Source organism: Stegodyphus dumicola, chromosome 5 (genome assembly GCF_044657685.1).
Source record: "Stegodyphus dumicola isolate Sdum_Otavi_A_Nest chromosome 5, ASM4465768v1".
Taxonomy (NCBI): domain Eukaryota; kingdom Metazoa; phylum Arthropoda; class Arachnida; order Araneae; family Eresidae; genus Stegodyphus; species Stegodyphus dumicola.
Genome location: NC_140772.1, coordinates 145,306,202 through 145,318,313, shown reverse-complemented (window position 1 = coordinate 145,318,313; position 12,112 = coordinate 145,306,202). Strand labels below are relative to the sequence as shown.

The 12,112-nt window shown below is 31.8% G+C and overlaps 1 pseudogene across 1 annotated transcript in view; it reads right to left on the bottom strand.

Annotated features, from left to right (window-relative positions):
* The window catches only part of LOC146997269 (cullin-5-like), a 572,661-nt pseudogene that overhangs the window by 371,192 nt on the left and 189,357 nt on the right, over positions 1-12,112 (bottom strand). The window contains exon 5 of the transcript XR_015040943.1: positions 7,853-8,064. The product of XR_015040943.1 is annotated as a cullin-5-like (transcript). The remainder of the gene's footprint in view (positions 1-7,852; positions 8,065-12,112) is intronic.

The following is a 12,112-nucleotide window of genomic DNA, read 5'->3' as shown; positions in this document are numbered from 1 at the left end:
AATATAAGCATACATAATATATGTTAAATGAAAAATATTTATTAGAATTAAAAATATGACATTTAATATATTTAAACAAAACACTAATAGAAAAAATACTAATGAAAAATAAGCACCAAATTAGATTTCTTGTTTTAACTTTGCAATTTGCAAGTCAATTGAAGAAACATCTCTGCTCAATTTTTGTTTTTTTGACTCCAAAATTTTAATCTGTGCCTTGTTCCTTTTGTCTAATAGTATTTTTTATGTTTATTATCACACAGTTTTTTGTCTTCGAGTGCTCGGTGATATGCACCACGAGCAGATCTGGCATATCATAACATATAAGGAGTTACATTAATATTAATCACACCTCCATTTACTTTTATAGCATCATAAACAGTTTGCACTGCTGTTAAAGAATTTTCCTGCAGATTTTTCACCAACATATCATTATTAACTGAAAATCCACTTTCTACTGTGGAATTGCCATGTGATAAAATTAGAACTAGTTTTACAACACTCCAAAGTTCTTTAAAATCTGAGTTATTAATCCAATCCTTATAAAAGTGATCAAGTCACATTGAAGCATAATTAGTAAAAGTGTCTTTCCAAACACCCTTACTTCTGAATAATAATTCTTTAAACTGCATTTTTGATTTATCTGAAACTGTGGAATTTATCCATTCACTTTCATATATTATATGCAATAACCTCTCCATCCTTTTCTCACATAAAAATTCATTAGACGTAATGAGCTTAGGATCTAATGAAGAAATGTATTTAACTAAGCTATATTTCAATGGGCTTCTTTCAAATATTTTTTATACCAGCTTAACCAAAAATGTTCTGCACCGAGTTCTGAATTCTCTTTTGTTAAGATCAGATACTCCACTTTTAGCTAAACTCGCCCCAGCAGCAATACCCCCATCTATATCTGCAACATTACAATAAATGTTTTCATCCAGAATATCTATATTTATCAGTTTTTCAGGAGCTTTTGCCTCTCGCAGTATATCTCTTTTGACAAATTTGGAGAGAAGATGACTTAGCATACTATGGAAAGTTGTATATAGAAAGGGGCACAAAGGATCAGCTGTCTGAAATGACTTTAGAAATGGATGTAAATTAACTCCTGCAACCGAAATAAAAAATGAGATTTTTGCCAAAAGTAGCTTATCTTTAACAGCTTCTCTCAGTCTTTTGAATGACACAGTTTTTGGTAGTTCGGATGATTCTACATATTTTTTGACATGATGAAAAATATCAATAGCTCTCTCAGCAACAGGTATGTTTTCACACCATTTTACTTCACAAAACTTCAACGGAAAAGTTGTACAGTTAGTGATGGCAATATAGTCTGCTTGCCAAGCAAGACTGTCTTTACATACTCTATGCATATTTTTAAATAATGCACTTAAATTCCAGTCAGTACCTTTATGGCCAGCTCTAAAGGCACCATGAACAACATGCAAACCACAGGACCCAATATGTAATACATGGCAGGCATCATTATTTGCTAAATTTTCTTTCAAATCTCTGAGGAATTTAAGATTGACATTTGGTCCATCCAATGATACTTGCAGCAATTTCTTTTTATCTAGCTCTGAGGTTCCCTCAAAGAAACTTCTCAGAAGGTCATTGGCAGATACATGTCCCCAAAAAATTGATGTGAGGTATCTTCATTCCTCGCACTGTCCCAAAATCTAACAAAAAGATCCATTTTGCCTCTCTGGACAATTCTATTTAATGCTTCATTGAAGCAAATTACAAATTCAGTGTTCTAAGATCAGAAATGAGCATCTTTTTGAAGTATGGAGCTAAACCAAATGACACTAAATATGACATTTTTGTATGTCCCAGGGTCATAGCTTTAGCTTTATTGCTGTCATCAAACACTTTCTGGAACAGAACAGCAGCAGCATTAAATGCATTATAAGAAACATCTGAAGAAACAAATTTCATAGCCCACAGTAATTCCGCAGCAAAAACTTTGTCCTCAGGTGTGAACGCGTTTAAATTTGATGATTCAGCAACTAGTGCCGAAGACTGCTGTGTTTCAGAACTGCTTTTATCTATGGAGAAATAGTTTTTTAAGTTTTCAGAGTTCATCTTCACAAAAATGATTTTCTTATGTTTTACACTGTTTATGTGGCTTGTAACTGCTTTCCTTCCCATGGTACTAAGCATGATATTTTGTTGGCAAAACGTGCATCTTGCCATGTTAGGAGCTAATTCGATAGGTTGCAACCATGGATTCCACTGAGGATTGAGACTAGAATCTGCCCAACCTGGATTAAAAAATGTCTTTTTTCAGATATTTTGCAGCTAAAAAAAGAAAGAAATCTATTTAATATTTTTAAATAAATTCAAGTATTTTATACTTATTTAGCAACACACATAAGTTAAAAATATGTGCACTAGATTTCGTAATGGTATGTTATCATACTGCCTGAATTAGTTTCACGAGTATGCCACAGAAAATTGCCTGAAATTTGAAAGTATTAACTAATAAGAAATAAATTTAGAAGGATGAAGCAACATTAAATGATATGAATAACATTTAAATAAATTAATTGAAGATTAAAAAGTGAATTACAATAATTAACGGTATTTTGCCAAATATAGTTATATTGAATGGTTAGTCAAGATAACTTGTTATTATTTTGTTTAATTTACTCCAAAATAACAAGGCATTTATAAAAAAAAAAAAAATGTTTAAAAGATTTTGTTTTGTATGAGCTTGGAGGAAGGGCACAGCAAAATTGGAAATTTCAAGCAAAAGCAGGATTGATTACTGATTTTTACAACATGAAGTGTATAAAAAAAGAGGGGACAAACATTTTAATATTTACTGTTTGTTTCTGAATTCGGCAACAAGTTTTATCGTCGTTTATTTCTCAAAAATAAATTTTAAATGCGAATTATTTAAAAATCGAAACAACGGAAAACCGAATTCAGAACACACACACACACAAAACAAAACAAAACCAAAAAAAATGGGGGGAGAAGAATATTTTGCCAATTACAAAACAAAGTCGATTTTTTTAATGAAATTATAAAGTATCAGATTTTTTTGCGTCATTTCAAAGTCCAATAATCATAATACACGCCACCAACGATGTTGAAAAGCTAAACAGTTCAATTTGATTTGTTTAATACTGCACAAAATATGATTCAAAAAGCAACAATAAACTTCTTTTAACTTTAAAAATGCACTGCATGAATTCTTATCATTTTAAAAAGCAAATACGATAGAGTGTTACGTAAACATACATTAAAAAAAATTAATAAGATGTAAAAGATTACAAAATTTAACTTACCAGACTTTTTAACTGAAAACAGAAAAACGTGCTCTCTTAACCACGAGGCATAACTTCATCTCTTTCTTCCGTTCCACATGTGCATACGATTCTTTGTGCGAGCCCCTGAATTCAAGAGGTTACTGGAAACAAAGATACTGGAAACTTTCTTTGCCTTTCTGAAAGACAATCTGGTTAGCGTCGCAAAAATTGGCTCTATGCCAGCTGCCCGAATGACAAGCACGCAATACATAATTCCCCAAGAACGTGATCACTGTCAACATTGGTGCGAAAATCAGTTTTGGGGGGATTGCCGTTATGAAATTCCCTAATTTTTTTCAAATTTTGACTAAAATTGTTAAATTCCCTGATTCTTCCCTGACTTTTTTGGTCAATTTTCGATTTCCCTGACTTTTTTCGGTTTTCCAGGTAGCGTGGCAACCTTGTTGTATCTGTGATGGACGCAATTTCTATTTCATTAAAAATGAGAAAACATTTTATTCAAAATTAAAACATTTTTATTGTGATCGTATAGTGACAGGCACACATTAAACAATTGGTAGGCACCATGGTGCCTACAGGCATAGGGTTGGGAACCCTGCTCTAACACTTCCTCTAGCTATTTTCACAGTCTTCAACTGCCCTCAAAGTTTGGTGGAATTACTGACTGAGTAGAATTTTTGTTAGAATTTTTTAGAATTACTCACGCAATTCTTGTTATCTCACAGCAATTTGTGAATTACTTAACTTTTTGTTATATATACTAAACAGTTTGAATTAATTGAAAAATGTTTGATCAGATTGTGTGTGTGTGTTCTGTCTTATTTTGTTTTGGAAAAAGCAATGATTTTAAATTTTAATGCTTGTTAAGACAGCAAAATAAAAGTTCCATTTCATTTTTATTAATATTTTTTAGAATTAAGAGACATTTCATACTGTTGATACTCTAAAATTATTAGGAAATGGAAAACATTAGGAAATGGTTTTAATAAGTTAAAGAAACCTTGAATAACTTTTAAAATTTCACATAAAATAGCATTACGTTAATATTATTTAATTTTTTTAATATTTTTGCATACATTTTAGCAATCAAAATTAACATTTCAAAGCAGTTTGCAAACTACCTTTCCTGAATTACATGAATATAAAGAACAAAGCAATGAACATTAAATACTGGGAAACTTTTTCAGTGTGATATTTCTTGCTGATGACATTCATAAAACTAGCCTTAGAGTTCTAATAGTGATATCAGTAAAAAATTTAAAGGAGCAATTTAGTTATATACACTCTCACAAAAAAAATATATATATATATATATATATGCTCAGAGAAGGAAATAAACTACTATCATGAAACTTAACAGGCATGTACTGTCTGAGGAGATAAACAAGTGATTACAAATTCAAAACAAAACTCATTTATTAATAAGTTATGGCATGAAAAAGGTTACAAATCAGTAAGTAGTATAGCCACCTCTGGCAGCTATACAAGCCAAAACATGGCGTCGCAACAAACCAAGTACGTCACCTATGAACCTCTGCAGAAGATCATGCCATAATCTTTACAAATGTGCAGTTAATTCGCTAATATTACAGGATTCCATGCATGTCCTAAACATGCTCTGCTGGTGAGAGGTCTGGTGACCTGACAGGCCACAGGAGTATGTCATATTGAAGACGTTGTTGGGAGAATCACACAATATGTAGATGAGCATTCTCTTGCTGATAAATGGCACCTGGACAACTTGATAGTATAACACAGTACAACCAGCATCAAAATATCCTCCACGTAACTGCAAGTGGTAACAATATTCTGAAGGATGACTAGAGGTGATGGTGTGTCCCAACAAATCACTTGTCACATTCTGTCATCATCATATGTTGCTCGACAACAAATGCAGGATCGGACCGCTGGCCTGGCCACCTCCACATGCATGTGCAATACATCAGCATTCAGACTGAATTAGGATTCATCACTGAAGAAGATCACACACTTCCAGTTCTTCACACTAAGACTTGCCCAAGTCTGGCAAAAATTCAGTTGATGTGGGGTCAGTGGTAGGCATCTCAATGGATGTCGGCAGCCGATACCAGCATCCTGAGCCAGATTTAGACTTAATAAGGCCCTAAGCTATTTGAGATATGAGGCCCTTTATAAGTCTGTTATAATATATTTTAATACTATATATATTATTCTTTAATTTGGGGGGCAAGAAAGTGGAGGCCCTAAGCTATAGCTTGTGTAGCTTATATGTAAATCCGGCCCTGCCAGCATCGGCTAGTCATCTCCGAATGGTTTTCCATTTCAGAGGCATCTCTAGTCACAATACCATCCATCCAAGTCAACAGACTTGTTTAAATAGCCCTACGGCACAAGCAATCATGCTGTTAAACTCTCCCGGCTGTGCATTTCAAATGTGAACCTCGTGTCATTGGTGTTGAAATTTAAATCATTTGCACATCTCTTCCCAGACTACATTCCTGCTGAGTTTAGTGATTGTGGCTCATTGGGTGCATATATTTTTTTGTGACATAGTGTAAAATAAAATGCTGAGTTTGTGTCAAAAAAATCTGTGCCAAAAATTTGTGATATTCGTAAAAAAATAGATAGCTTTTCTCATAAATTAAAAAATTATAAATATGTCTTCAGAATGTTTTTAAAGCGAGGTAGATTTTTTTTCCATAATCTTTATATTTGGAAAAATAAGCATATTTTCTTTGCATACACTTTTTCTTCTAAGATTTCAAATTTTAGGCACATGTATAAAATCCTTCAGCACTTAAATTTCTGTAATTTATTACATTTGTAAACATTTAAAGTCATATTGACTGAATTTGAAAATTCAGAACATTTTTGTTGTAAAATATATGAGCAATAATCTCTTGTACAGTGCAGCAAAATTTTATATTATAACTGCACTATTTAACATCATCTCATACACATAGAAAGGGACAGTGGCAAGCATTAGGAAGGACATGGGAATTAATGACAGCCCTTTCTTAAATTTGTCCTCTAATTTGAAAGCTTATTGCTCATTTTTTGCTTACTCATTCCAAAAAAAAACCATCTTGCATGTCATAATTATCATTAATCTTTCTCTCCTAAGAACTAGGGTCATCTTTTAAATTCATGTATGCATGCTGTAGATAACCTAAAATTTAAACATATCCTGGAATGTGATTTTGGGGATTTGATAGAAATGGTTTTAACACGAAACTTCATACTAAGTTCCTGTAGAAAGTAAAACATTTAATTAGAATTTGATATTTTGTTTTATAAGATAAAGTTTCGAGTCTTACAGTTAAATTTTTCATATTTCACTCTTATACATACAAAACATTAAAGTATACAATTTTCCATAATAAACAACAATTTTTCAAGGTACTTACAGAAAATTCCGTTGACCATAAAAGTTGGAGAGAATCCCACCAAGCATACTCATTGGCATGGACCAAAAATTTCTAATTGCACTGAAGACAGAAACAAATGTATCCTTTTCTCCACAAAGCTACACTAAATAAATTCATCCATACGATGAATCTCAGTGGTAGCATGTGGTTGGTTCCCCATTGCGTTTTTGTTATGCAGTTGGGCTGAAACCCAGAATCATTCAATGTTTTTGGTATAAACTCTAGAATTCATTACAAAATTACATTGGTGGTTAACTTCGAGATGTTCAAATCTTGCAGTTGTTAACTCATCAGGTTATATAACCCTTCCACATTTCTGAATAAATCATAGATTCTTCTTCAATATTTTCTTTTACTGTTTGCAAAAGGGTAGTCACTTTCTCACTATGAACTCTTATGATATAATACTTGTTTTTCTCCCAGCAAATTCTTCCCAACATCCATTGCTCGGGTTTTCTACCTTCTTAAAAGGCTTTCATTAATTTTAAACTACATGGTTAGCATATCCAATTTTTTTCTTTGGTCTTGATAAATGGCTGTGTGCGCAAACTTCTCCTAGGTACTAATTTATAACTCTCTCGTAACTTGAATCTAATGGTTCTTTTCCCCATTCAATAGTCGCTAAATCTTGAAACCAGCTTAGATGAACCTGAATACAAAATTTAAATAGCAGAAATCTCACATCATGTACCTTTGCGAGTCTGAACATTGTGATGCCACTGCTTGTACGTTTTCAATTAAAGTGCCGTATCATGCCCCTTACCACTTTTCATTAATTTCACATTTAATATTTTTTTAATACTTTGCTGTATCTGCTTTGTAGCGGGCAGGTTTCAAGTTTTAATAGTCCCCCTTAAACTAAGACCCCCCCCCCAAAAAAAGAGAAAAAGAAATGAGTAGGAAAAAAGAACTTACAAAATTTTTTAAATTTTAGTTTAAAGATCAAGATTACACAAAACCAAATGTTTTTGAAGAGTGGCTTTTCCATTACTGGCAAAAAATTGCTTTTTTTTTTTTTTTAAGGGGGTGAAAAAAGTCCATGGAATTTTTCGTATGTACCTTTTTCAACTGCGATATAAATTACTACACAGTTTATTAAAAAAGGGGTGCTGAGAATTCGTTACAAAAATACAACATGAATACATTATAAAAATTCCTTACTGGTAACGTAGAACAGAGTTCAAGGTACTTAGCAGCTCGCTGCTCTTCCTCCTTTAATTTTTGATTAGCATACCATATGTAGTTGACAACACCATATTCTTTTAAATACTGAGGAGCTTCTGCTTTATAGTAAGCTTCTGTTGCATCCAAGTATGCCCTTTCAAAATTATCTCGATAAATTTCATATTTATCTTCATTTAAGCACAAGGCAACTGTTGGAACAAACACACACACACACACACACAAAAAAAAAAAAAAAAAAAAAAAAACCATTAAATCCACCAACATCTCATACATGCACAGTCAAAGCTGACTTTACATGAAAATTTAAATACATGCATTACTGAAATCTTGGCAGTTATTTAAGAATTCAGTTTTAGATGTGTGGAAAGAACAGCTGAAAGAAAGGAACCTGGATTCGACTTTTAAGCTCTCCGCTAAGTCTAATACAGGAAAAATTCCAACTAAATATTATTTCTAGAAATTGTATTTAATATATCAATTTATTTCAATACATCTTTTCTCAAAATAATTGTTTATATACTATGATGACATATCTAACATAGCATGTTCATCGGTAAATTCTTAATGATAGCAGAGAATTACAGAATCAGTAAATTTCAGCAACAAAATGAATAAATGAAGTTTTCATAAAATCTCAATAAGGCATTTATAATTTTCCAATAACTGATATCAGAAAAAAATGTGTGGACTACTTCAAGGAAGTAAAAGAGAAACCAAATCAAGAGCTAACAAAGAAAAAATGATTAATCAGGTGCCTCATTATTATTTTTTAATTCACAAACATATTAGTGTGCAAAACTTAAGCAATGTTTATAATTTTGGCTGCAGTTCTACAAAAAATCAACTGGGAGACAAGAAATTCATACTACAAAGGCATAATGTAGTATTTAAAGAATGTAGAAAGTACAGCAGGGGAAAAAAAAAAAATTCATAGGCTGCATACCATATAGAATGAATAGAAACGGCGTTAAATGGCATTGGTACAAGGTAGCACAGCACAATTGTCTGATCAAGACAGACAACAGCAAACCAAACAGCCTTAGTGACGGATATGAGCAGTCCTAACTGCAATGGTTTCAATGACTCATCAATAATTCAGAGACTCATCAATAATTTCACAGCTGTATGTTGAAAAATGAATTTGTTACTAAATTTTGCATACCAGTGTACAATAGTGTCAGACATAATTATTTTTAATTAATAAAGAGCACTGCAAAAAAATTTATCTCAAATAAAAAATGTCTATAATTTTGAACACTCTCAGAACCAAGAGAAGTGAATATTGTCAACTATGTCCCCTACCCTTATGTTTTGGTGAAATGTTTTTCCCTCAAATATAATAGTATTTTTCCCTCAAATATAATCCCTCAAATAGCAACAGAAATCACTTTAAAAGAAACAAAAACATTCAGATTTGGAACATGCTTTGTCTTCTTTAATTCTATATCATTTGAAATTTTTTGTGATCCCGACAGCTTTGGGGGAAACCATAATTTAATGCATATTTTTTAATGAATTTGTGAGATCTATAACACAAATAAAAAGTCATCATTTGTATGCTAAATGTTATTTTTGTAGACTCAAAATTTATAGTAGCTTTAGAAAAAACAGCCTATACACACACACACACACACACACACATATATATATATATAGTACAAAGTTCGAAATCTGGATTCTTTGGGACTTCGGAGATTCTGGATTTGGGATTTTTCCAGATATTAGAACAGCAGTTTAAATCTAATAAGACTGCATGTAGAAATTATAAAATTAAAAATATGAAATCACGATTTATGAAATAATGAACTATTTATGATCTAAAGGGTATCAAAATTTTAAAAAAAAATTAAACTTAATATTTATTTGTTTATCTTATTAAACATTTCTTTCAATGTAAATTGTTTAAGTTGCTTTGTTTTTGTGCTAATACTTTCTCTTTAACTCTGTAGACAGGCATAATCTCTTGTTCAGTTACATTGTTGAAGTCCTGTAACTGCTGTTTCGAGAATTCCGACTAACTTGTCAATCGAAATTTTCTCGTTTTCAGTAACTTCTCTGTCACTTTCTTCACTATCACTATCACTTTCTTTCTTCACTTATATCTATCACTATTTCTTCACTATCACCATGGTATTTTCTGGATCTAGAACCATACTACAGATTTCGCCATTCGTTAATTGATTGATGATTGAGAAGCATTGTCATCACAATGAAAAACTTCTTTTATATCATCTTCATTTATTACTGCTTCTCTAAATTTCTTTACAAAAATCTGTTAATTGTAAAATTTCACCTTTGTTTTGCAATATCCAAAAACCTTTAGAATTAGTGGCTATCATCATCAAATTTAGCTATCCTTCACTATACATATTTGGCTATGCATCATGCGCTTGGCGACTAATGACAAGTTGTTCCGTTAAATTTTATCTCGCTTCTATTGCGCACTGTGACAATTAAGCCTGAATTGTATTAGTTTAGTTATTTATTATACTTATGTCTATTTCTTGCACATGCTTTTAAGGCTTATCAGAGTTCTGAATAAATAAATTCCCACATATATTTAAGTCTTATTGACAGCTGGCGCTAGATATCTTACCACCTGATGCAGCCTGTGGTTCCTAAATTCTGCGACTCGGCGTGGCCATACGAGCCCTGGCACTGGTTCTGGGTTTATATGAATAATAAATCAGTTATTCTTAATTCAAATAGCCCTAAGAAGAGGCTCAAACTCAGAATGATTTTTTTTTTTTTTTTTCTGGAATTTTGGATTACAGTCCAAGATTTGTAGGTATGATACTTGAAAGTAGGGATGAGAGAAAAAGGTGATGCTACATCATTTCCGGCTTGTGCTTTGTGAGTACAGCTAGCATTTTGTTAGTATGAATATAATATTTATTAGTCTTATTTTCATTGATCGTCTGCTCTTTTTTAATTTTGATTACCTAATTTTAAAAATTCTGCGCTAAATTTAAATAAGATGTGGAAAGAAATATTACTTGTTCTTTATACAAAATGGAATTAAAACTAAATTGTTCTTTCACAAGTGGCTACAATACTCTTTTCATATAAAGACAGGCCTTTTAAAGCTCCATCAAAATATATCATACTGAAACACATTATTTAGTTTGTGTACCAGATTTAAAAAAAAAAAAAAAAAGTTAAATAACTATGTTCCGTTGCTATCATATTATCGGTGAATATTATAAATATCAAAAATTTACTGTTACAATTTTCTACAATACCTCAAGTAAATAAACACTTTACAGTTACTTATTGTAACTTCATGTAATACTCAGTTACTTTACCGAAATAAAGAGTTCTAGTAAATATTAGATTTTGTTGGAATAAACAAGAATATGTAATTTCCCCAAAACGTTATGCTTTAAGAAAATTTTAAATAAGCATACAATGCGTAAATTTTACATTTCAAAAGGTATTTCTCTTCAAAATATTTTTGTTTCATGAATTGATAAAAATTATTCCGTCCTTGAACAAAATGTTCAATAAAACACAGAGCATAAAAATACACAGTGAAACTCCATCCACGGTTTAGGAAAAAGCCAGCGAGTGTATCTCTAATGCCCACTAAAAGCCATTCCGCAATCTAATCTCTTTCCGTTGCAAGACATTCCGGAACCTTTCCTTTTTCTTCCTCTTACCCGAGTAAATTGAACTCATCCAGTTAAAAAAAGCAGCCATTCTGGGATTGCCAGTCTAGTACAAAAGCAGCCATTCTGGGACTGGCGGTCTAGTATACCTCTAAATGTTATCATTGGGTTTATGAGTATTATCAACAAAATTTATTTATATGGAAAGAAATTTTTGGTAAATTTTTCCTTGTCAACAATTTTTAGTGCATTTAACTTAAATCTGTAATTATCGCCAAGCATAATGTGAGCATAAAAAGTTACCATACTCCTTTATTATTCAATTACTAACATAAAAAAAAAATTGTTTAGGCATCGCTACATAATTCATTACTCAAGTTGTCATGTTTTGATAAACATGTGGTGAAAGGAAGGTATAATAAATACTGATTCGCCAGGTTGACGTCAGATCAGCGATGTATCTATGTGGAATGTTTAAGTTTGAGATGCGTGCCAAGCAGATATGCAGCAACGAAGCCAAATTACTGATCGTACAAATTTATGCTAAAATGATTGTTTCTTCAATAACAAGGTATTTTATTTAGTGCTGAAGTGAAATTAAGAATAAGGACTTTCCAGATGTTTTATT